Source organism: Cupressus sempervirens, chromosome 9 (assembly GCF_028749045.1).
Source record: "Cupressus sempervirens isolate cs-2001-9-10 chromosome 9, ASM2874904v1, whole genome shotgun sequence".
NCBI classification, from domain to species: Eukaryota; Viridiplantae; Streptophyta; class Pinopsida; order Cupressales; family Cupressaceae; genus Cupressus; species Cupressus sempervirens.
In genome coordinates, this window is record NC_143126.1 from 762081622 (window position 1) to 762109118 (window position 27497).

Consider the following 27497-nt stretch of genomic DNA (forward strand, 5'->3'; position numbering starts at 1 on the left):
CGTCATTTTTGCATCAAGTATGTGGTCTACTCCTCCATAGATTCTGAATTCTTGTATAGACTCAGATAGTCTATCATCCCCAGACAGAGCCACTATTGGTCTGATTTTTTATATATAAAATTTTCTTAGAATCATGGTAAAAAAAATTAGATGAGAAGTTTTTTTGTTAAGTCATAGGTTTTTAGGTTTAGGTTTAGTATTTTTTGGTACCTTTAAAAATCTGTGAAAAACCCTAGGTTTGGCCTTTTAAGTTTTATCCTGGCATGAAAATTTTAAAAGACAAACAACAAGGAACAAATATCCTTTTTCTACCTACTTGGGCATTGTTGTTGAGTATTTTTGAAAAGTGGTTTCAATTCTACCGTTGGATCTATTTTGAATCTACGGTTGTCGTATATTCGCTATGGCAAGATGCTCACATGTTACACGTAGTGAGGTAGTGATCATCGAAGAATTATTTGTGATACTAAAAAGTGAAATCCAAGCCCGTGAAATGTGTTAACGTAAAGATGTTATGACCACGTTCTATGCCCCAGGCCTATCAACTTCAAGAAGAAATGCACATGGAAAAAACTTGCAAGTGGTGTCACCAGAGTTCAAATTTATCTAGCAATTCACCAAGTCGCTACCAAAAAATCCATGCAACTTGCCGGTGGCAATATAGTGAATGCCCAAATTTTGCAAAAGATGGCATTCTTTTGAAGTAAGAAGTGATTTTGAGGATCTTGAGGAAGATATGGTGCAACTTTCACTTTTATTTCTCTACAAGTTATGTCATTCGTAGTTCCTTTTTCTGGGCATTGTTTTTAAATGGTTACTAAAACTTGCTATATTGCTAGCCAGATTGTTGGTATTTTTGATAGTAGCAATGTAGCGACCCACCTAAAATTCATGAACATGGCAAGACCAAAAGGATGTGATGTCATTAAGAGACTAGAAAATATATATGTGTGCCAGCGTGTTGAGCCAGCTCAGTGACAACAATATCTTGGACCCACGCCCCATGTATAAAACTTGCAAAGAATTCTGATCATTAGATCAAACCAAGATCAATGACCATCGTTAGCTTGCTATGGAAAAGTGCTCAAAAGTTATGAATAGAGAGTTAGTGAGTTGGGACCCACCACTGTTGCAATAATGTGTTATTCACAAGATCAAGTATGCATCAATGATGCTTGTCAACTCTCTATGGAAAGATGTGCAAAGATTATGTATGGCGAGTTAGTGAGCAAGGGACCCACCATTATTTTCTTAAAAGTCATTTCAAATATTTTCCACATGATCAAAGCAAAATTAGTGGTTATTGCTAGCTCACTATGGAAAGGTGCTCGAGAGTTATGCATAGCAAGTTAGTGAGTTGACGACATGTGTCCTTGGTCATCCGTGGGCACAATTTGAAATACTAGCCTTGAAGAAAAGGTATAGATGGAGGTAGTTTATTGGTTTGACTACCAACATGCTAAGAAGAACATTGAGTCAGCCTAGTTTTCATTCCTAGATTGTAGGATTTTTCAAGGATCAACAGTGCAAATTTAAAAGAAAGATCAATGTTACTTTGTTTTTCTATTTTAGACATTTATGATGAATGAAATCTTTATGTGTGGGAGAAATAGAGTATAACATAGGAGATTTTCAGTAATTCTAGTCCCACGCAAACAAAGATTGCAAGTTTCCTAAGTACAAGAGCCTATTGATTGTGTTGTGTTAAGCCTGGTAAAGATGTGAAGCTATTCCTCCATTGTTTGAGATCAATTACAGAAGTTCAGAGAAGAAAACTTTTAGCAAGTCAAGTAAGTACTCATAGTACAACTTTTGTGGCATTCCAATTCTTTGAATACTATCAAGATTCCTTCTATGAAAGTATTTTCTGGGCAAATTAATTACATGGATAGGAATTTCCATGATGATTTATTAGAATTACTCCCAGAATCCACTATAGAGCCTGCACAAGTTAAAAGGTTAATCTCTTTAAAACCTAGGCTTAAAATTGGTGATGGCTCATATGACAAGGGGAATTGGGTTAGGGATGCAACAACTACTCAAACTGGTCTTTTTTTGATTAAAAAGTGGTTTTCAGAAAGGAAGTTGTTTGACTCGCATGCTAATATCTGGAATTTTGATTTGGGTAAGTTAGTAGTTCTGAGTATTTTTATGGATTATGATTTGCTTGAAGCCATTGCTAAGATTTATGACCAAGCCATTAGGGTTTTAAGAAGAAAGGATGGTGTGCCTCTAATCTCAATTAGTCCTAATGAAATTAGAGAGGTTTTTCACCTCGAACCATTGTTAGATTACCAGGTGCAAATCAATCTACCAGAATTAGAGAATAAATACAAAGAAAAGAAGGATGTAATTAGGGGAGGTGCATTGAGGGCACATATTGGTACAATAGGAACTTTTCTAGTAATTACTACGGCCTCTAAAGAGCCTTTTAAGAAGTGTCTTTTCACTTCTCGGGCTGTAGAGATATACATGACCTTGTGCCAAGTTTTTGGTGAAGATGAGCAGGAGTTCATGCCCATTGGCTTCATGTACATGATGGTTCAAATTGTTTCTTTCGATGTAGATGTTATTTTTGACCTTGCTTCCTTTTTGGCTGAAGAAATTCACATTGGTTTAGTTGGGATTGTGAAGGGCAAGGTGCAGAAAACTTTTGGCCACTACTCTCCATTAATGCATATGTTTATGTTCAAAGGAGTGACATATTTTGGTAATGAGATGGAATTGAATAGAGAAGAGAATGGGGAAACACTGTCAATCTAGTTGTGGAGCACAGATATGACTTGAGATGCAAGTAATGCCAGTTTTGTCAGTTTTGATAGGTATTTTGCTTCTAAATTGAGATGCCTCATATTGAGTGACAATCCCAAAATCCCTAAGGTACTAATGAGTCTGATTAGGCCTATGGATAACCCCCATAATTTGAAAGTTTCACATAATTGGGGAGATATCATCCCTTACTCTATTTCTATTATTTTTAGAATCTATGGATTTAAAGGGAGTCCTCATGTCTTGCCTTACCAAGTACCTTTGAAGGTAGGAATGGCTGAAGTTTTGTGGTAATTTGGGGGAGTAGAAGAAATTTTTTTGTTGAAAAGGAAATTAGGGTCAATTTTCCCTACCTACACAGTGGCCCATTAGTTTGTGATTACCAAAGGAAGTTGGCTCCTTTTGCATAAAATTTTGGAGCAGTATATGATGGCTGTCTCTCATCCCCATTTTCGTAATTTTGAGGGATTTTTCAATCAGACATTGAGGCATAGAATTAAGTCAAGGGATAGGTCAAGCATGATTCTTATTATCTAGAGGGCATTATAAGGAATGAATTCTCATTACAGTAGCAGGAAACTAAAAAGGAAAAATGGAGAGTTTACTCTCGGGTCCTAGAATTCATTCATTATTTTGATCAGAAATATAATCCTTTAGATAATGCTAATACAGAGGCTAACAAAATAAGTAAGCTCATGAATAACTTCATTGAAATAAGGGAAGTTATAAATGAGAAGAAACAATTTTTTATTGATTCCTATCCTGATAAGACTAGAGAAGTCACGAGGAGGTTGGCTTTCACTCCAAATATAGGAGCTGGTCAAATAATTGTACAAAAGAAGCCTGGGTATACTATAATTTAGAATAAAAGGGCTCTTGTAGATAAGGGAAAGTAAATAATAGGATCCACTAGCATAGCCCAAGAGGAGAGACCTGATGAGCCTATCCTAAGAGGGAGAAGGTAATAATAGAAGAAAGGCCTCAAGTTGAGGAATATTCACCCACTCAATCCCGTTTGAGGATTGGAGAAGAACAACTCACTGGTGAGCAAATTGAATAGATGAGATCACTGGGAGGCATTTTTATTACTCAAGTAGAATTAGATGAGGGTAACCCTCCAAAACCTCCCATTCCAAGTTTGGATCTAACAATAGCTAATTATAGAGGCAGGGAATTGGACCCTATATTAGAATAGGCAAGTCATCAATTTTTGGCTAATGACAGTTTTGTGAAATTTAGGGCTTTTCAGTAGTTTGCATGGAGGGAAAACATGAACATTTTTTAGGAGAAATGTAAAAATATGAAAACAAAGCATCCAGAAATGGATGAAACTTCCATGCAGAACCAAAATAAAGAAGAGATGATGAAAGAATTACAAAATATAAGCCCTAAGGAGGGGGGGGGAAATGATAAAGGCATCTAACATTTTATTATTTCCCAATTGGGATATTGTAGATGCATTGATTTTCAATTCTATTTCTAATAAATTTGAGTTGCAAGATCAAAATAAAAGAGACTTCCAAGGCACTACATTCATTGAATATCAGGCTGCACCAATCAGTTGGTCATTGAGAAAAGGATTTAGAGCCACATCATTGCAACCAGATGAGTTTGGGTTGATGGGAAATATACTTGTCAGAAGGGTTGTTGATACCTCACATGTGTAGGCAACATATTGGAATGTGGATTCTTCCAAGTTTCTTTTGGCCATTGCTAAGAAGGAGGAATAGGTTATGTTTGAGTTACAAAATAAATATGAAACAATTCTTGAGGCCTATAATAAGGAGGTAAAAAGGAGAATTGAACTTGAAAACAATGTAAGGGGGAAATCCACAAGGCCAAGAATAACATACCCCCATCCTCCAGTGGAACCTTCTAAATCCACCCCCCTTGTAGAAATACCAGACACACCTCAAAGGCCATAATATTACACAGTTGAAGATTTTGAAGAAGAGAAAAGAAAACTATGGGCCTTACATGTAGAGTTAAATACACAGTATGAGGAGAAGCTTAGAAAGGCTCTAATGTATTTAGTAGATAAAATTGAATGGCCCTTATTCTTTGATCAGTTGGCAAGAGTAATAAGTATATTGGGGGAACTGAAAACCCATGATGAAACCCTCAAGCCTATTGTTAGTAAGTGGGGAAAAAGGGAAAAAGAAAATACCCTTTTATGTTATTCAGTTATAAAGTCTTCCCATGACCATATTGAAAAATTGTATGATATTACTAATGACCTGTCAGATTTTGATAATAGGAGAGTTGCTCTGCAATCGGAAGTTGTTTCTTATTTGAATAAGTACAAGAATAAAAAAATTGATCTCTTTCCTTGTGCCTTAGATAGAAAGAATAAATTGAAAAATAAGGATGAATGGAGTAAAGAACTGGATGACCTTTTCTGCATAAGGATAAATAAAGTTATCAATGAAAAGGGGTATGCCTGGTGGGCCACGACGACAAAGGAATTGGTTAAAGTCTAATTATTTTTTGATTCTTTGAATCAAATTTGTTGGTTTTGAAGAGTAGGCTGATTATATATTAAAGAAACAAGATGATATCTGTAGTTTAGCTGGTCGGATGATATATAGTTTAACACCTGGATGGCAGATATTCCTTTGGACAAGCAATTAGAAGAAGGTTGTTCCAATGATGATAAGGAACAAGAAGGTGACGTGTCGATCATTGACACATCAGCACTAGAATTGAAGAAAGAAGAAAGTGAAAAAGTAATAGTGCCTACTCAAGGTGAAAGTAGCGAGAACCCATAGGAGAAAACCGATTTGGAGGCATCACAAGATAACCCTTCATTGGCTAACTTGGTAGCCATGTATGAGAGACAAATCAAAAGTTGATGATTTATAGCAATAATAGGAATGGGCCTACCTAAAGAATATTTGATGTGCCTGGCATTATGTTGTGACCGTTTTTGTCTTTTGCATGATATTTTGTTTCTTGGACACTTGTCAAATCACAATTTCCCTTTGCTTGTTGCAACTCATGCTATATAAATGAGTTTTCAAGGCATTGTGAGGGTCTAAAACTGGTAGAATTTTTATGTTTCTTAAGAAAAGTATAGTCAATTGGTCCAATAGTATGCAAGTGTTTTGAGTTTACCTCCAATTATACTCTCTGATAACATACTGAAATGACAAAAAAGGCAATTTTTTGGGTTTTCAATTGGTTTCTATTGGTCATTGTATTAGCCATCTGAAAGGATAATACAAAGGGGTATTTACAGTATATTTGTGTCATCAATTTTTGTCTCCTTTTTATGGGTTTGTCTACTTTGAAGTCATTTTAAATAAGTTTTAATTTGGCTAAATGCAATTTGGATGGGTTGTATACTGATATCACAGTTGCTTTTAATTCAAGGAATTATATAAATGCTTCAATGAGTCAGTAGGGTTTTTGAGTTTATAGAAAGGATATCTCATAAGAATGGAAATGGGTGATCGCAACTAATTAATTCATTTACAAGTTATTTGAATTAGATGTCCCACCAATAGTCAATTTTTTGTCCAATGGATAAGGCACTGGTCATATAACTCAGAAATGAACAAGGATAAATTTTGCTCCGGCATATCAAAACAATTTTAAAAATCAAAATCATTTTTCATTCAATTTTGTTCAAAGTTATAAATTCTAGTCAATATTCATTTATATCTATTCTTTGAGTCTTAGATAGCTGTTATTATCAAGAATATTTGTAAATTCAAGGAGAATGATAACCAGATCTGCTGATAAGGGATGCATACAAGTCTGAGAACATTAAAATAAGTGAAGTAAACTGCTCATGTGTTAGTAGATGATAGATGAGAATCAGAATGAAACTAAAAAAATCTCTACATAGTAGTTTGCATTAAAATCATCCTTAGGTATACCCACCTTGGTTTAGTAGAGCCAAAAGAGTAGGAAACCATCCTTTGGTTTTGTTGAAGTTGGGTCCAAATAGTTTACTTATATAATTGATAATAAGAATTGGGTGATCCTTAGGTTATATGAGTGTTATCATTTTGGTATTGATCATTTTGTTGTTCAGTAGTTTTCAAACCCCAACATGAACAAAATTAATTTCATTAGCAATAGTTTTATTGATCTTTTCTATCTTTGGCTTCCAAGTTTACTAAGCTTTGTTTGTTTCTTGTTTAGATGGAGTCACTTTTTATGCTTGTTTGGTCTCATGTTCCTCGTCTTCTTCATCACTGGAATCAATTATCAATAATGTTTTCTATCTCTTTCCTAGTCTAGTGGCCTATTGTTTGAATTTCTTTGTCTTAGTAAAAACTACTTCCATCAATCTTTCAGACTTTCTCTTTGGCTAACTAGGCTAAACATCAGACACTACTACATATAGAATGCTCTATTCTGAAGATGTCTCAGCAATTGATACTAACAAAGGTTGAATGTTTAGTATTCCTTGCTCCATTATTTTTCTTATAGCCTCAGATTCACTCTAGGTCATTCTAGCCTTTGATAGTGCCTTCTTCATTATAGACTCTACCTTCTTGTGTGATGCCTTCTCCAAGGTTGATTGATCTATTGGCTATGTGATCTCATCATATGTGCCAAATCTATACTCTTCTTTGTCTCTACCTAAATTTAGCAAAAAATCAATACAACCAAATGCTATATCATCATTTAATTCATAGCTCAAGGGATCAAGAAATTTTTCCTAAGGTTCCACTACTTGAATATAAGTATGATCTATATCAACCAAACTACAAATGTCTTCCTTAAATCTATCCACAATTGTAGGTGCAATTCTAAATCTCCTCTTCATTTCATTTTAAAAAGTCTTCATTAGTAGGTTGCCACTATCTAATATCTTATCTGCAGGATGTCTTCTATATACCTCTATAATCTTCTCCATTGTGCATCTATCACTACTCATGATGTTTGCGAGTGATATATAGGGAAATTTTTTAAGTACATGAAAGAATATGTGGTTGATCAATGACTAGAATCCAAACACACCATTCTTTGTCCTCTTGATCTTTTCTAGGTTCCTTAAGAGTTGCATTCTTAGTATCTCACTAAGATTCACTTGTTCTTTCTCTACACATATCTTATATGTTACATAAATGAATCTTGCTAAAAGTTCATCAATCTTAGAACTTGCAAAAATAGAATAAGCAATAATTCTACTTAAAAATCTTACATCGTCTTGCTTGTGGTGTTGATCACCATAGCCTTTCCATTATACACTAATTTAGGATAACTTTCAACTTTCTTCTTGACCAAATTCTCACCTATAGGTACACTACCTTGTTTACTAAGACTAGTTACCTCATTAATAAGGTTGGTAGAAACATCAACTACATTGTCTTACATCCATAATTTACCATCATGTATCCTACTTAATATGATTTTTGTCCACTCATTTGTGTCTAACTCATAGTAGAAGTGATATTTAAAAATGTCTAATACCCTTAGATGTTCAAATCAAGGCATTGTAGTCATTTCATGATTGAAAACTAATTCCATATCTTTATTCATGAATTCACCACCAATCAATTCAAACTTACTATTCAAATAACTTCCTACATCTTCAAGATATACTACATTGTTTGGAGTGATAGACAATGCTGAGTTATGATTTCCTTCAATAGGTTTTACAAAAACAATCTTTAACTTAGGTCTATTTTCATTCTTAACAATGTACACTACTGACATATCCATGATTCTATCAATTATGAACTCTTTACCAAAAAAAATTTCAAAAAATGGTAAAATACCTCTTTCCAAAAATAGGGTTTACTTCAAAATTTCTCTAACAAGTTGCTTTTGAGTGCTCTTTGCTTTGAATGTGTTCGCAATAATTAAAAATCAATTTTTTACTCTATTTATTCCATCAACTTGAACTTGCATTAATTGTGTACTTTGCATTCAAAACAAAGTTGTCAATTATGTTCTATAATTAAATAACTACTCAAGATCATCTATCTGATCTTTAGATGTCACCCGAGGTTTACCATAGCCTCCTTTCATCATGACAAACCTCTACAAGACTTCATGTCACCAAATTCTCTACAAAAACATACTTTCCATCTTCTGCTACAGAATTAGCCTTTACTGTAATGCCAATAACTGTGAATTCCTTCATAACTTGTTTAGATGAGCTCCAAATTACAAGTGATCTTAGGTACCATCTAAACTTAACTAGATACACCTTTTTCCAACTTCGCTACTTCTAATTTGATCTCTAAATGAAGTTCTCAAATACTAATATTGTGAATAAGAATAATTTAACTTAATTTAATCAAACTCAACAACTGACTTCAATCTGCCTATCTCATCATCATCTTGCTTTTCTTTTGAGATATCTACTCCTTTCACAAATGCTTCATTAAGTTCTTCTCAAATTTCACTAACAATTTTTCTTTGTTCCTCATTGTTTCTATTAGTTTCAAAGTTCCTTTCCTAGTTCCTTCTATTATTTCCATCATTCCTTCTATTCCTAATGTTTCTTTCATTATTCCTTCTATCTCTAAAGTTTCTTTCCATTCTACAGTACCTTGTTGTGTGCCTAAAGTTGTTGCATAATTGACATATAGACACTCTGCTTCTAGGATTGTACTAAGCATCAAGTGCATGACAATTCCGAGCAATGTGTCCTAAGTTGTTACTCTTGTGTCACACAATTTGTCTTATATCTTCATAAGATCTTCCTTCTCTTGATGCCTTTTCATTTGATATTCTATCTATAGGGTTAGTATTTCTAGACATTCTACTATTATCACACTTAGGTTTCCTACAATCAATTGCATTATGATCCATACCATGACAATTATAACAATAAAAGTCTTTAACATGATTACATGACTTATTAGTATAATCTCTTTTCATATGACCTATTTCATTACATAAGAAACACTTACCTCTAAATTCATACCTAGTTCCCTTAGGAAATTCCACTTGCTTTGGTTCATCTAAGATTTCAACTTCCTTAGGTTTATCAAAAGATTGATTGGATTCAATCTTATCATTAGATTTTTCTTTTTCTTTCCAATCTGATCTAGTCTCAAGTTTCTTCAGAGACATGTTAATTAGATAATGAAGACTAGTCTAATCATAAGTAGGCCTCTATATTGACATTGAATCATCAAGCTTTTCTCTACTAGAGTAAAGCTTCTCAAGTTGTTGCTTACGGTGTGTTAATTCACCTTTCACAATAGTATTGTACTTGTAAGGATTTGATGTAGCTATGATACTTCCCCATTGCACAAGTCTGAAAAAGTTCTACAAATTTGAAAATATCCTAAAAAAGATATAAAAATCAGAAAAAGTCCTGAAAAATTGTTACCCTAGTGAAAACCTAGCAATAGGAGCCTTGGTAACACCAAAAAAATTGAGAAAACAAAAAAAGTGCCATTGGTGAAAACCTAAAAATAGGCATCATGGTAGCAAAAAAATGAAGGCTCTACCAAGAAGTTGAAAACCTAGCAAATAGGCACCTCTTGTTCCCAATGCTCCATCTTGAAGTGCATCTTCTAGCTTCTCTATAATTGTGATATTGCTATCAGGATTTAACTGTGTGATTTTTGAGTCAAACTCATTGACCCATGTTTCATGAGTAGTGATTCAACATGAATCCATCTCTCATGAGAATAAATGGAACACTTAGCACTCATTGGATCTAGGTGATGCTCACAAGGGTGAAGCACCGGGACTTCCCAGGAGGCCACCCATCCTAGTACTACTCTAGCCTGAGCACGCTTAACTACAGAGTTTCCTCCATAGTTAAACCCAAAGCTTGCAACCCCATTTGAAAAACCTTCGCCAAGTGTTGTACCTTATGAACCATTCATTAGAAAGCCCCTTAAGCTCATTAATTGATAAGTAGGAGATAATTTTCCATAGCAAGTCAAATTGTGATATTGCTATCAGGATTCAACTGTGTGATTTTTGAGTCAAACTCATTGACCCATGTTTCATGAGTAGTGATTCAACATGAATCCATCTCTCATGAGAATAAATGGAACACTTAGCACTCATTGGATCTAGGTGATGCTCATAGGGGTAAAGCACTGGGACTTCCCAGGAGGTCACCCATCCTAGTACTACTCTAGCCATCCCATCTGTATAATTGCTTTACTGCTTTTCCCACTTTCTACTCATGTATTCATGGATTGAGTCTTGTCATAGCTTGGGGGTATTCCCCTTTAATGTCACTCTTTTTTTAGATTCTCCTCATAGAATCTCTTTTGCAACAGTCAGCAATCATTCTGGATGTGTCTACCTACTGTCACTTGTGTCACACTTTTTGAGATTCTCCTCATAGAATTTCTTTCACGATAGTCACCAATTGTTTTGGCTATGTTTTCCTACTATTCTTAGTGTCACACTTTTCAAGATTCTCCTCATAGAATCTCTTTCACAATAGTCACTAGTCATTCTAGCTATGTCTACCTACTGTCGCTAAGTGTCACTCTCTTCAAGATTCTCCTCATAGATTCTCTTTTGCAATAGTCACCAATTGTTTCAATTATGTCTGCCTTCTATTGCTTGGGTCATGTCTCCAGATTCCTTTATGGAAGATCTCTCTTGCATCAGTCACCAGTCATCCTGGATGCGTTTGTCTATTGTCATTCAATCCTCTTATGTTCTTCACCTTGAAGATTCCTCTTTGACTTTAGTCACCAATCGTTCTAACTGCATCCGCCTACTATCGTCACCCTATTGAGGAGATTTATTTCAAACATGTTTTGGACACTAACACTTGACATCAATCTCATGACAAACATTGAACTCAAAATGACATACTTGTTTGGATATGCTGAGCATTTTCTTTGTTTGCTTTGTTTTTTCTTTATCATGTCTCCTTGAGAAACTTGATGATGTCATTTCTAACTAGAGAAGTACTAACTAAGATCATGATCTTTTCTTTGATTTCTATTTATAGTTTAAGTTCCAATTAGTTGACATATTCCTATAAGAGGGGTGTCCACTATAAGAGCCTCCATCTTTTATTGGATGATTGGGTGTACCTCAACTCCTTTTATACGAATATGTCAATAATGTTGGTTCTTCTCCTTGTTCATTAGATTGAATTCTTCATGCTATAGTACATACATATACTCATCTTGTTAAGTGAACGTATGGGTCATTGCGAGTATACCTAGCACACTTCTGTCTTAGGTTACAAATGCAAGGGTCATTGCAGACAACATACTTACTAAATACTTAGCATAAGATGGATCTCTCATGTGTTTGGTGTGTCTACCATGCAAGCAACATTCTATTCATCCTAACATTCATGTTTTGATGCTTATGTTAACTTGCTACATTAAAAGGGACAAATGTTCTAGTCATTTTGGCTTCTTGTGCCTCGAATGCTTACATTTAATCCTGACAAACTTATAACATATGTCCTATTCATATTCTCATGATTGCAATGTTAGTGGGAATTGTATGACATTTGGACTTTTTTCCTATGCTCAGTGATGATAAATGGTCGAGGCTTGGTAATCAAACCTAGGGTTGCATTTAACATAGTCTTGCATTGCATACTTCACTTGCATAAGAACATGATTCAATTGCAACTTTGTTCCCATCCTTCATGATGGGGGATTGTGGATCTCTTCAAACATAGTAGGATTCTCCACGATTGCACAAATGATCAATTAATCACCCTCTTGGCTACTTTAGCTGCTCTGAACTCATTTTTCTTTGGGATTGAATTCAAAATTTGACACACCTAAGTAGCCCAAAAATGTGTTTAAATTTTTTTGGGATTGACGCGGTCCAATGCTTGTGCAGTCAAATTTTTTTTTTGATACTTTCTAATTCTTGGAATCCTCTCAACTCAAAATTATTTTTGTTTTAAAAAATTATTTTGGAAAAAGTCAACTATGGTCAAATCTAGTCAACTTTTGGTCAAACTTGGTCTTCTGGACCTCAAAATCATGTCGAATCGACTCCAAATTTTCTTTTGATAATTTTTATCTCTTCTAAATTATGTTGAATCTTGGATTTCTTTTGTATCTCTCAACATATTGCTTTGTGTCATATTTTTGGTTTGTCATCTTTTGATTTTGCTCCCAAGTGGGCAGGATGATTACATCATTGAATCCTTATTGCTCGGGGCATCTCACTCCCATCTTATGTCCTCATCATTTGGGGTATCTCACCACTAGGGGCATCTTGTTTCCCTCTTTCTAGCATCTTTTTCATCTATTTCATCTTGTTATCAGTTGATTATAGGTATATGGACAATCTAAACTTCGACTCCTGAGGATCAAGCCTCTTTTTAGGGATGATTCTATGACTCATAATTCGATCTTGATCTCTTATCAATCTCAGGTATCTAGGTGTTCTATCTATATTCTTAAAGATTACGCTCTATTCTAGAGACAATCTGTTCAAATGCTATCAATTTCAAAAAACCAGGTGTTCTATCTGGATCCTTAAAGATTAAGCTCCACTCTGGAGATAATCTTTTAAATGCTATCAATTTCAAGTATCCAAGTCATCTAGATCCTTAAAGATTAAGATATGTTATGGAGATAACCTTTTAAATGCTATCAATCTCAAGTATCCAGGTGTTCTATCTGGATCCTTAAAGATTAAGCTCTATTCAGGAGATAATCTTTTAAATGCCATCAATTTTAGGTATCTAGGTGTTCTATCTAGATCCTTAAAGATTAATCTCCATTCTGGAGATAATATTTTAAATTTTATCAATCTTAGGTATCTAGGTGTTCTATCTAGATCCTTAAAAATTAAGCTATATTCTAGAGATAATCTTTTAAATGCTATCAATCTCAAGTATCTAGGTGTTCTATCTGGATCCTTAAAGATTAAGCTCCATTCTGGAGCTAATCTTTTAAATGCTATCACTCTCAGGTATCTCGGTGTTCTATCTGGATCCTTAAAGATTAAGCTCTGTTCTAGAGATAATCTTTTAAATGCTATCAATTTCAAATATCTAGGTGTTCTATCTAGATCCTTAAAGGTTAAGCTTCATTCTAGAGACAATCTTTTAAATGTTATCAATTTCAAGTATCCAGGTGTTCTATTTGGATCCTTAAAGATTAAGCTCCATTCTGAAGACAATCTTTTAAATGCTATCAATTTTAGGTATCCAGGTGTTCTATCTGGATCCTTAAAGATTAAGCTCCATTCTGGAGACAATCTTTTAAATTCTATTGATCTCAGGTATCTAGACATTTTGTCTGGATCCTTAAAGGTTAAACTTTGTTCTGATGGAAACCTTTAGAATGCTTATGATTTTGGGTATCTAGGTGCTCTACTTGGATTCCTTAGGATTAATCTTCATTCTAGAGATAGTCCTTAAAAGGTTATTAATTGGTTTTCGTATCATCAACTTCAAAACCAATCTCATCTTCACATCATGCTTTCTATTTTTCTTTGAATTGAGCTTGCTTCTCGCACATTCATTCAAAGAGGGGCAACATGTAATACCCCAAAATTGGCTAATTTCCATGATCACCAATTTTAGTCTATTTCTAATCAACCTTGAAGACCTATCTCATTAGAAAATTCTCATTGTAATTGTCACTAATTGACTTAAGTGTCAAATGCAAAAAATCCTAAATCTGCATTATTTAGGACATCTATTTAATTCCTAAGTATTGACTCATATTAGTCACATTAAACCTATTGATTAAGATTTAATTTAATTTAATGTATTTATACTTTAATTAAATTAAAATATCACCTAAGGCTAATGTACTAAGGGATTAAATTTATTTAATTTAATAATTATGCTTATTTTAATTAATTGAATATGATTATTCAATTAAATAGAAAATGCATTTATGAGATTGTAAGAAATGAAAAGATAGAGCAAGGAACGAAAAAAAATCCAAGTAAGTTAAGTGTGAAACAAAGTTACCATGAGATAAGAAAAATCCAAGAGCATACACCAAAAAGGTTCAACAATGGAGACAAGGATTTATAAGGGGAAAGCAAAGAAAACCCCTTGTGAGTATTATGAATGAAGGCAAATGTCTAGAGAAGAGAGAGAGAGTGTGTGTTGGAGAAAAATAGCTCAATACAATAACATCAAAGTGATGTGTAGAAGAAGTAGTTGTAGAAGAATAAGAGAGGCATCTCTTTTATAGAGATGAGAAAGGATTTGCATGCATAACTCCCATTTCTATGAATGCCACCATTCATAATAAGTGTATGCAAAGTGTCAATATCCTCTTAAGGAGGAATAAACTATTTTCCTTAATAAAGGAATTACAAAAAAGAGTTATCCTCACATGTGGACTAGAGGAAAAGAAAATAATATGTCCTTCACATGTGTACTAAAGGATAAAATAGATAAGGGATACCTTGGTTTATCCCATTTAATAAATAAATACAACCAAGGAAAGATTACTACTTCTAACATCCCCCTTTAATCTTTACTTGGGGAGATTTTATCAAAGGGTGTCAAACCCAATTTACAATATTACAACTTGATTTTTTTTAAAATATCTTCATTGTGCAGGAGGTCTCTTATTATTGTGGGTACATCATTGGAGAGCCAAGAGAAGTGGATAGTCCTTCAAGTGTGTTACATCTTCAAGTGGATTCATGTGGCATAGGATCTGTACAAAAAATAATGATGTCTTGTATGTGCCTTGATGGGTTACCTGAAACATAGAAACAAGAAAAAAGGCAACTATTGACAAGGATAATTTCATCTTATATTCAAGTTAGAAACTTTTTATGTATAAGTAAACTCTCATAGAGTAAGTATAAGTGTAACTTGGTACCGCAAAGAAATCAAGATAAATCATATCCTGCAAAGAACAAATATGTTATCAAAACTTTCAAGAAAGGACCATAGAAAAGGCTAGCTAATGAATCCAACATCAAAAATGCTTCAATCACATGGATATAGATAGTCCACTAATAAGTCATTTTACTACAAGTTAATGGGTGATCAATCCATAACCTACATGACTCATGATTAAGCAATGAAGTATACATAACATTATATGGCATATTTTCAAAGATATAAAAGGTGAGAAGTATGAGTATTAACAATATATTTCCTTCAAATAAGAGTAAAATTCCTTCAAGATGGATCAAATTAACTAAAATTGGAGGGAAACTCCAAGAATAAATGGTATAAACCATAAAGTGCCAATATGGTAATATAATGATGCTAGAAAACCATAAACTGCACTTATGTGCCAATCAATAGAACAAGATAAATGTTGAAGACAATAGTTTATAATAGCTCATAATCCCAAGGAAAAAATGAAAAGATAGAGCAAGGAACAAAAAAAATCCAAGTAAGTTAAGTATGAAACACGGTTACCATGAGATAAGAAAAATCCAAGAGCATACACCAAAAAGGTTCAACAATGGAGACAAGGATTTATAAGGAGAAAGCAAAGAAAACCCCTTGTGAGTATTACGAATGAAGGAAAATGCCTAGAGAAGAGAGAGAGAGAGAGAGAGAGAGAGAGAGTTGGAGCAAAATAGCTCAATACAATAACATCAAAGTTATGTGTAGAAGAAGTAGTTGTAGAAGAATGAGAGAGGCATCTCTTTTATAGAGATGAGAAAGGAGTTGCATGTGTAACTCCCATTTCTATGAATGCCACCATTCATAATAAGTGTGTGAAAAGTGTCAATATCCTCTTAAGGAGGAATAAACTACTTTCCTTAATAAAGGAATTACAAAAAAGAGTTATCCTCACATGTGGACTAGAGGACAAGAAAATAATATGTCCTTCACATGTGTACTAAAGGATAAAATACGTAAGGGATACCTTGGTTTATCCCATTTAATAAATAAATACAACCAAGGAAAGATTACTACTTCTAACAGAGATCATATCTCACTTTATTAAATAAAATAATATCTTCAAAATCTTCTCTTCGGTTCTAAATGGAAACTTTGAGTGAACTACTTCTCAAAATAGAATCAATCTAGTTAACTCACTCTCACACTTTTGAGATGTTCAATTAACTACTCATCACACTTAGATTTGAAATAGTTCACTTCACCTACATTAGGAAGTTTCCATCTTTAACTGAATATTTGCTTCAATCTTGACCGTCAATCTAAGTTGATCTCAATCGTTGATGGATTCCAAGAATTCTATTTAAGGGACTCATAATTCCTCATTACAAAGGTTGAATCTTTATGCTATTGAATTGCTATCAGATTGCATACCCACTTTCATAGTTTTTATATGTGCTTTTGCTTAAACATCTTAGTATTCATTTAGATTAAATAATGCATTACATATAGTTTAATTCATTTTATTATTTAGATAAATGTTTGCATAAAATTTATAATAATTGCACTCATATAGGATTAATCATTTCAAAAACCTTCATTCTAGCATGGTCTGATTGCCTATACCTCAAATCTAAGAGCATAACTAGGTAAAATTCACCTAGATAGAAGGCAATAGGTCATCTTGTAGGACCCCTCTTGGGTGAACAATCTCATGTTCATTTCAGGATGAATCTGCATATAAATACCATGTTGAAGTGTGTGTGTTAAACAAAGGCCACATTCCACACATACAGATACCAAATAAGAATTTATCTTAGGGAAAAATCACCCAAGATCAAGGAACTCAAGCACAAGCATAATAGTAGACCAACAAGGTATGATCAGACTAACAATATCCAAAATTGATTTATTGTCATTCAATTTTTTGTTCTATGTTTTCATGTCATACACACTAGGAGTGCCTAAATATAAAGGCCTCTATAATGCTTCTAGAATGCCTAGGAGTTAGCACACTGGTAAGTCTTACAATCGAGCACATGTCCACTAGGGGTAGATTATCCTCCATTAAGCACATGAGTATGTGCGATGATGAGAGGATAAGCCTAAAAGGTGTAGTATGCAAAATTATGTTGTAGACACCATGTGCTAAAATAGGAGTATGAATAACCGTGTTGTCTACATGACAACTCAATTAGTTATGCAAACTCCAGTGTTGCAGACACCATGTACTGAATTAGAGTTGCTTACTTCTATGTTGTCAACATGACAACTCATAAAAATATACAAACTCCTAAGTGTCTCACTTAATAAATAATAAAATAATACATTGACCTAAGTAAACTTCAGTAAAGTGTAATAATTAAATACTTATTTACACCAATACCCCCCTTAAGTGCAACTTAGGGGAATGCACTTAAGGTTATGAAAGCTAGGATGAAAATGCAAGATGGATCAGGACTACTAGGCCATGTTAGGTGTCTATGTACAAAGTGCAATGCAATCTCTCATGAAGTAGAGAAAGAGGAAAAACCTCATGGGAAAAACCTTCCCCCAAAAAAAGAGATAAAAAACAAGATGTATGGATGGATGGAGTAATCAAGACCCCCACATTATGACCTACATCAAGTATATACAAAAGAGAAGTATGAGAAGTAAAAAACCCCATAACAGGAAAACCCCTCCACCATAAAAGAGAAGAAGAAGAAGACAAGGTAGGCCCCCCCAAATGTAGAGTGTTGATCAGTGATAGCTTCTCCAATGTAGAAGTTGATCTATGATTGTTGAATAATTTTTCTCCCCTTTGAAAGAAACAATGGTAGAGGTATAGGTGAGATGCTTCCCCTTTGTGTAGAAAGAATCCTAATGATGAATGATATCTCTAAAACCTACTCAATTGTCCCTGTTTTGATGTTGATGGTTGCTCCTTCCAATACTACTAAAAAGAATGAGTGCAGATCTAGCAAGGATGAATGTAGAACATGTCCCAAAGAATAAAATATCTCCTCAAATAAGAAAGAGACCTCCTACAACTATTGTACATAAGAATCCACAATTATATCAACCTATGAAGACTAATCATGTAGAGAATGGACAAGAGGGTCACAGTGAGCCCTTGTGACAATTGAAGAAGATTCTTCTTCATCAAAGAGAAGATGTAGATCATAAAAGATTTCTCCCAAATGTGCTATGTGTGACTCCACAAACAAACTTGAAATATTTGTCAAGAATTCATCCACTAATGTTGGAACTGGAAAACAAGGTGTACCCTATTGTGATGAACCTATCATTGTGGCAATGGTTGAAGTATTTGCCTCAACAAAGAGAAGACAAATATCATCAATGATGTCTCTGACATCTTCAATGTGGGACTCCACAAAAAAAACTTGCAATATTTGGAAGGAATTCATCCCATGAAGCTAAGGTAAGAAGGCATAGTGTTTCCTGCTACACTAAATCAAAAGCATCTAGGGCTGGAACTAGATCAATAGTAGCAATAGGAGCATTAGGAGGTGAGATCTCAACTAGAGTTGTAGGGACCATGACTGGAGTGATTAGTGATAGAATGTCCTCTAGAAATGAAGGAACTATTGGATCTCCATATGCTTCCCAAAGAACCATCCAAATATCATGAGGAAAACTTGGCATTCTAAGAGGAGCAAGACATTCCTTACTCATACTATTATATAGAAAGCAAAGAAGTTTAGTAATATATGTCCAATTAGGATTTGGTGGCAACATCTTCAAATAGAGATAAGGAAGGACTTCTTGATGTTCTCTTAGATGATCAAGTATCAATGCACTTCATCTATGATAGTTCCATGTTGTCAACTTTGGCCTAACACCAAACTAACATGTATGACAAGAATCCATGAGATCAATTAATGAACCCAACAAATGCAAAAAAATCAATCAACACCCCCCCCACAATGTATGATTTGGGCACTTTATAAATAGTGCTTGTGCAATAGGCAAACATACAAGGTGGACTTCTAATTTTTTTGTTTACAACTGCCTTTTGAGCTTCAGATCTGGCACTATGCATTGTAACTTAGATGTACAACAATTTTGAAAGATAATCAAAGTAATACAATGCAAAAAAGGCCCTAAGTCTGAAAGTGATATTTCTATCCATACAACCCTATAATTTGATTGCAGATCTAGAAAGTAGATGAAAAATTAAGAACTTTCAAAAAAATGGAACTTGAAAATGTGTCTAGATGAGCCCGTACTAAGCATTTGAAGTTGCAAAAAATGGGATTTGCGAGTTGCAGAAAAATTCAGCAATACAGAGCTCAAACATCTTGCACCAATGTGTACATTATGAAATTCTACTCCAAAAAAAAAAATGCTCACAAAAAGGAGTTCATATGAGGAAGATATTGCTGTTTGAAAATCACCTCTATAATTATTTTTCCTGAATCACTGTCATTGCACCTCCAAAAATCAAATGACTTTAGTTTTCACCTTAGATGTCCAATTTTGGTGAAACAAAAGTCAATTTGGGCATTTTTTGACCTTCTAAATATGATGCCAATATTTGATTAACACCAACATGTTCCAATCTTGTTCTACAAGAAATCTCTCCTCTACAGGCCTGATGGCCAAAAAAATTCAGAAAATAATGTAGATCCAAAAAATAATGTAGAGAAATTGCAAAGACTAAAATAATAAAATATGCAGATCTAAAATTAAATTCAAATATCTGAAATGATCATACCAAATTTGCAAATTGAGCCTTCAGGTTCTAGTCTGCAAAAAAAAATTTCTTTAGAATTGACTATGGCCCAATATAGGCAAATTTATAGTCAAAATTTAGTGAATCAACACTCTAGACATAATGGTGAGCTCCACTTTAACTCTAGATGCTCCCAATAGCTATAAATATTCTAAATCTAGGTCAAGGTGTCTTCTAAGAGGTGAAGCAAGATCGGTCTCGAATGGCTATGTGAAGAGAATTTCTCTTAGCTCTGATACCATGTAAGCATTTGGTATAACTATGATAACAAATAAGAATTTTCTTTAGGAAAAAATTACCCAAGATCAAGAAACTCAAGCATAAGAACAACAGTAGACCAACAAGGTATGATCATAATAAGAATATCCAAAATTTATTTATTGTCATTCAATTTTTTGTTCTGTGTTGTTATGTCATACACACATGGAGTGCCTGAATATAAAGGCCTCTAGAATGATTCTAGAATTCTTAAGAGTTAGTACACTAATGTCTTATAACCAAGCACATGTCCACCAAGAATGGATTACCCTCCATCAAGCATAGGAGTAAGTGTAATGATAAGATGATAAACCTACAAAGGTGTAGCACACAAATTTATGTTGTAGACACCATGTGCTAAATTAGAGTTCCTTATTTCTATGTTGTCAACATGAAAACTCATAAAAGTACACAAACTCCTAAGTGTCTCACCTAATAAATAATAAAATAATGCATTGACCTAAGTAAACTTAAGTAAAGTTTAATAAATAAATACTTATTTACACCAATAATACTTATGGAGTTCTTCATGATCTTCTTTCAATGTTTTAAACTCAGATGTTTTCTTCGCCAAACTTGCTTCTAGATTTTCATTTTTAGTCTTCAAGTCAGATTAAATTTTTCTAGGATCATTTCTCAAATTCAATTTTAGATTTTTCATCATAAATTCATGCTTCAAGATCTTGTACTCTATTTTCAACTTTGAATAATCGTCATCACTAGTTCTAGATTTAGTAGATTCAGACTTAGATTTGAGATGTTCAATCTTTTCTTTCAATTGGCCAATGCATACTTTGGAGTCTTCATATCTGTCCTTTAGCTTATCTCTTTCTTCATTAAGGAGATCAATTTTTTCAAGAGATTCTTCAAGGTTCTTCGTCAACTATTCCATATCCATAGGGATCTTACATAATTTGTTAAGCTTCTTCAAAGTAATTGTGCTCTAATACTAATTGTTAGAAATAGGGATTACTAGGGGGGTGAACTAGTAATCTACAAAATTTAGTCACCAACTAGATATTATTACTTACTTTAAACTATGCATAACAAATCAATAAATTAATGTTGAAAATTAATAGTAACAATGCACAAAGATAATTTATAACACCATATTTTGTTAACTAGGGAACCCATAGTGGGGATGATACCCACTAGATAATATACTGATATATAAGTTCCTTGTTAGAGGATGGACCCAATCAGGATTCAATGATCAAATTTAGCATAAGGAGTTCATATTAGGAGACTTTGAATCCCTGTTAGGAGATTCCAACCTTGTTAGGAGTTGTGGTATAGTAGATGCAAGATGAGTTCACTGTCCAAACATGCATTTCCAATTACAAGAAAAGCTCACTGCCCAAAAAAGTAATTAGACTTTTGGAATAGGTATTGTATATTTTTTGATATCTACTAACATTATTGAGGTTTCTGAACTTCATTGGGGTACTCAACTAGATTAGTTTATTGATAATGTTTGTGAATTTTTTGGGTAAGTGTTTTGGAAGAACCCGAATCTACTGCCTTTGATATCTCAGGAGATTAACTGATTCAAAGGCATATTATCTTCTAGAAAAGTATTCATCTCTAGATCTAATGATAGGATCATTTGGGCTCCAACTAAGGATGGCCATTATTCAATAAAGGAAGGTTATAAGATCTTGCAGCAAAATGTATCAAATAAAGTTGTTAGTAGAGTATATACATTTTGTTGGAACCATATTGTGCTTCTAGAGGCGAGCTACTTTTCTTGGCTTGCATTAAAACATAGGATCTTGACTAGTGATAGATTGAATAGATTGCATATTGCCCCATCTTTTAACTATGTTTTATGTAATGAGTGTGAAGAATTGTTGGATCATCTCTTTGTCTCATGCCCATTTTCTTATCTTTTTTGGAGCTTCATTTTGAAAAAATTAAATTATACTACTCCACTTCAAAATAATCTTTGGGATCTCGTTCAAGCTTGGCTAGTTCTTTACTCAAACTCTTTATTTCCAAATCCATGGAAATGTATTCCAGCATTGGTTGTCTAGGCTATATGGTGGGAATAGAATATTAAGCATATTTTCATAAAAGAATCTCATTCCTTAGAAAGAGTTCTAGAAAGAATTGAAAGATCTATATTAGAGGTGACAAACACAAGTTTGAGAAACTCAAAATTTAACCCTGTTGTTTCCTCTTGGGACTCTCAAGTGATTTAGAAATAGAAATTGTTATTTATTCCAAATGGTTGGAAAATCAATAACACAACTTCTTCTCCCTAACTCGAAGAAATGTAATTTGGAGACTCCTGGATGTGGGATATTGGAAATTGAATTTTGATGGGGCATCAAGAGGCAATCCTAGAAATTCAAGTCTGGGTGCATGCATTAGAGACTCTAATGATGAAGTTGTGGCACTTACAACTTCCCCTTTTCCTATCAATACAAATAATATTACAGAAGCCTAGGCTCTGTATATTGAAGGTGACTCTTCTATAATTATAAATGCTTGTATTCATAGGAAAATTTATTCTTGGAAGTTAAAATACATCCTCATCCAAATCTGGAGGCTCTTGGACATTTTTCAAGATGTTTTCATATCACATACATTAAGGGAGGGAAATCAAGTTGCTGACTCCCTTTCAAACATGGGTTGTGATGGATTGTTCTACTCATCATTTCATCTGATACCCATAATTGAAAAGTATGATACTCTTAAAAGTTTAATCAAGCTTGATAAGACTGCCCACAGAGAGATCATGTGCTTGGAAGGTCTGTCTTCTCATTTTGGTATTTGTTGCATTGTTTGTTGTTGATGGAAAGGAAGTATCCACTGAGCTCAATATTAATTCATCTGGGATGGGGAGATATAAATTTACTCATCCATGGTCAAGGAGAAGCAGGAAACTTTATGTGATTCAGAAGCATTTGAGAAAAATAAACAAACCTGCCATAAAAAACATACAAAGTCTAGATGGAGATACCATAGACTGCATTCACCTTCACAAACAACCCACATTTGACCACCCACTACTTAAGGACCATAAGATCAAGGATCTGCCAAAGAGGCCTTCTAGGTTTCTTGGAAGGGTCAATGGAACAAGTTTTAGTAGTATACACACTGCCCAGACATGGCAACTCAGTGGATATTGTCTAGAAGGAATAATTCTAGTGAGAAGAACAACTAAGGAAGATTTGATGAGAGGTGAATCACCTTAGAAATATGGAAGAAAATCACACATGTCTAAGAGATTTTCTCAAAAGCCAGATATTATCAATGGAAATGGGCATGAGCATGCAATAGCCTATGTGCAAGGAGAAGAATACTATGGTGCAAAGGCCACTATAAATATGCGGTTGCCAAAGATTGAAACTATGGGCAAGTTTAGCTTATCTTAGATTTGGGTTCTCTCTAGATCATTTGATGTTTGGGATCTCAACAGCATTGAAGCAGGTTGGTAGGTCAATCCCAAACTATATGGTGACAATAGGCCTAGATTATTCACTTATTGGATGACTAACTCATACAAGGAAACTGGCCGCAATATTCTGGCTTTGTGAAAACCAACAACAAGATTACAATTGGTGCCACTGTATCACCTGTTTTGAAATTCTCTGGCATTCAATATGATATCACCATGCTCATCTCGAAGGATCCTAAACAAGGGAATTGGTGGATGGAGTTTGTGGACAACACATTGGTGGGGTATTGGCCTTTTGAACTTTTCAGTCATCTTGCAGACCATGCAAACATGGTGGAATGAGAGGGTGAGGTGGTCAATTTAGAGCCAAGAGGAAAGCATACCTCCACTCAAATGGGAAGTGTTCATTTTGCAGATGAAGGATTTGGTAGAGCAAGTTACTTTCAGAATATAGAGCTTGTGGATGCTGATAATAGCTTGAGATTTGTTGATGCCATGTCAACTTTAGCAGAACACACTAACTGTTATAACATTCGTAGTACCTATAATAGTGATTGGGGTAAAAATTTCTATTTTGGTGGACTAGGGGGAAACTCAGGGTGACCTTAGTAAACAACACCCACTCTATTATTTCATATTTCATATCTTCTCTTCTCCTTGAAGATATAATGGCTTCAATACCTTGTACTAGGTTTATGCATCAAAAGCTTCCACAACTAAGTAGTCCACTAATTGGTTTATTTGTGTTAGGGTGCAGGCTATGTCACAAGATTCCTAACCACAGCTCTATCCACATGAAAAATACTCAGCATGCTACCTCTTGGTCTTTGGGGTTTTAGTTTGAAGAATGTGTCAAGAAAGTTGGATATGCTCTTGTTGACCTACAATAGGTTTTGAACTTGATTCATCCTTAGGGACCTTGCATTGGTAATGTGAATCCTCAAACTAAAGATTGGAATGAATGGAAATCTATTTTTGCACCTACTATCCCTTCACTCTCAATGTCTCATGCTGGTTTGGGCTGGCCACCTATCTTTTCGGTGGGGGTATGTTCTGGTTGGGGACCTGCGTGCATGTGAATATGGTGAGGAATGGAATTTCTCTGTCACCAACCTAGATAGTGTTCATGATTCTTATGTATGTGACAACAAACCCCTCCATGGCAATGATGATATGGAAGAATGACTCCAGGCCTGGTTTTGTCTTTTTGGGGGATCAGTTGTTATTGGGTTTTTTTGTTGAAAAATGATGACCATCAGTCTTTATTCACTAATAAGTATATCATCAGGTGGTAGTTGTTTCACCCTTTTGTAATTATACTTTGTCAATAGTTCCATGAAATTATGTAAAATCTATATATATAAGAGATGAAGCTAGGTTTTCTTCACTGATTCTTTCCTAGTTGACCTTTTTGAATCAGTTTTAATAAAATATTATAGTGGCTTGCCACTTTTTGCCTAAAAAAAAAATATTTTAAAAATATTTTCTAATATTTTGTAATTGTTTTCTTACATTTTCTAATGTTTTTTCTAATATTTTTCTAATAATAGTAATATTTTTCTAAATCTGTTTCGTAATGTTATACTAATATTTTTCTAATATTCTATATTAACATTTTTTTAATATTTTCTAATATTTTTCTAATAACACTAATATATAATTAACCAATAAAAAAATTATAAACAAAAAATTAATATAATTAAGTAACATTAATAAGCATGAAAATGATCAAATTAACATTAAAATATTCTTTGAAAACTTAAAAATATAAAAAAAAATTCAAATAATCACATATAAACATACCTGAAATAGCACAATGACAAAAAGCTAGAAGAAAAAGACATAGCTCGCTTAGCACTCCAACACATTCGCTCCAGTGTCCAAAACATTCTTACCACGCCATAAAAATGAAAGTGAAAACAGAAAACAGTGAATTAAAATAAAAAATCTAAATTTAAAACGTTCACACAAACCTTTTTAATGCTTATGTTCATGCAAACATACCCATTTCTATTAAGGTATGTTCGTGCAAACCTATATTCGGGGGATGTTCATGTGAACATTATAGATATGTTCACGCAGACATAAAAATTTTGGAAATTGGAAATTTACATCAATTTCCAAATTTGTTTGTGCTTATCATGATACACCTTTCTTTGAATTTTATAAATGAATGTGTACTAATGATTTTGTGGTTACAAGTTCACAATCAAGTACAATAAGGAAGTAAATTTTGTAATTCCTTGCTCTAGCCCTAAAAGTTGCAAAATTACAAGGCTTAATCAAGGAATTGGATAATGTGTGTATTATGTATTTACATCATGTCTTCATTTGTCTACATTGTGTATGCTTCATGTCTTCATGCATTCATGTGTCTACTTCATGTATTTATGCATCAATATGTATACTCAATATATGCTTATGTTTTCTTACATCATATTTTTATGGATATTAACATTACATGTAGATAGCTTTATAAATTGTCTTTTCTTGAAAACAAACAAAATTTGAGAGGGGGGGATGATGTCCCTATATCGAAACAATAAATTATGATAAGTTAATTAGTAATTTATAATATAATTAAATTAATTATATTATTAACATAACATATTAAATTGATATAATATTACATATCAATGAACTAAAATAATACTTAGTATTATATCTTAATATATAAGATTATAATAATCTGATACTATTTCATAATGGTAATAATGATAGAGTACAAATTAAAAATAATATTTAAATAAATATATAATATAAGATCCATTATTCATATTATATAATAATACTAATATAATTGGATGATACATTATATCATTAATATAATATATAATTCAATATGTTAGTATTTAATATTATTTTGGAGAGTCGTTTCTTATCTTATTTTTTCATAAGGACATATATATAAGTGGAATTATGCTCTCTTTTAGGCATCTGATCAATCATATTCAAAAATCTATATTCTTCCTATCCAATATTTTTATAAAAACAAGGATACCCAATACAAACTAAACCCTATGTCAAAGATTTAGGGAAATTTTTAAGGAAATATCTAAATGGGGACATAATTACAAGACACAAGAATTTAATGTGGTTTACCCATTCCCTGGACTACATCTACCAACAACAAGTCCAATATTATTATTATCCAATGATTAAAATCCAGAATCCCTTACAACTCAACACCACTGCAAGAAGCTACAATATCATCATACATTATGAAATCCCTAACCCTAAGTCATTTTATACAAGTTTTTTCTTCTTACAAAATTAGGGCTAGAATAATTCGTCCAATAGAAAAATAATAGTTGATGCCTTTTACAATAGTAGAGTCATTTTTAGCTTCAAGGGCACTACCCTAGGACCCCACAAGGGGTGCTATCCCCAAATCCTTGTAGAAATAATTTGGGGGGAAACCACACCGAATAAACCTCTAAGTCTGATTAGGCTCCACATCACAGTCATAACTTGTAAAGTTCTAGGAATTTCTACTTCTTTTGTTTCATCCACTAGTTCCTTATTTTTCTATGTATAGTTTCTTTCCATATTTGTAATATCAACTTTAGGTATTGTACCAAGAACTTGTGCCTTATGTTCCTATTCTTGTACATGTTCAT

General features: G+C 33.6%; 1 pseudogene; it reads left to right on the forward strand.

Annotated features, from left to right (window-relative positions):
• LOC149540904 (protein neprosin-like) overlaps positions 1 to 24480 on the forward strand; it is a 171719-nt pseudogene extending 147239 nt beyond the window's left edge.
• Positions 24481 to 27497: the final 3017 nt, after the last annotated feature.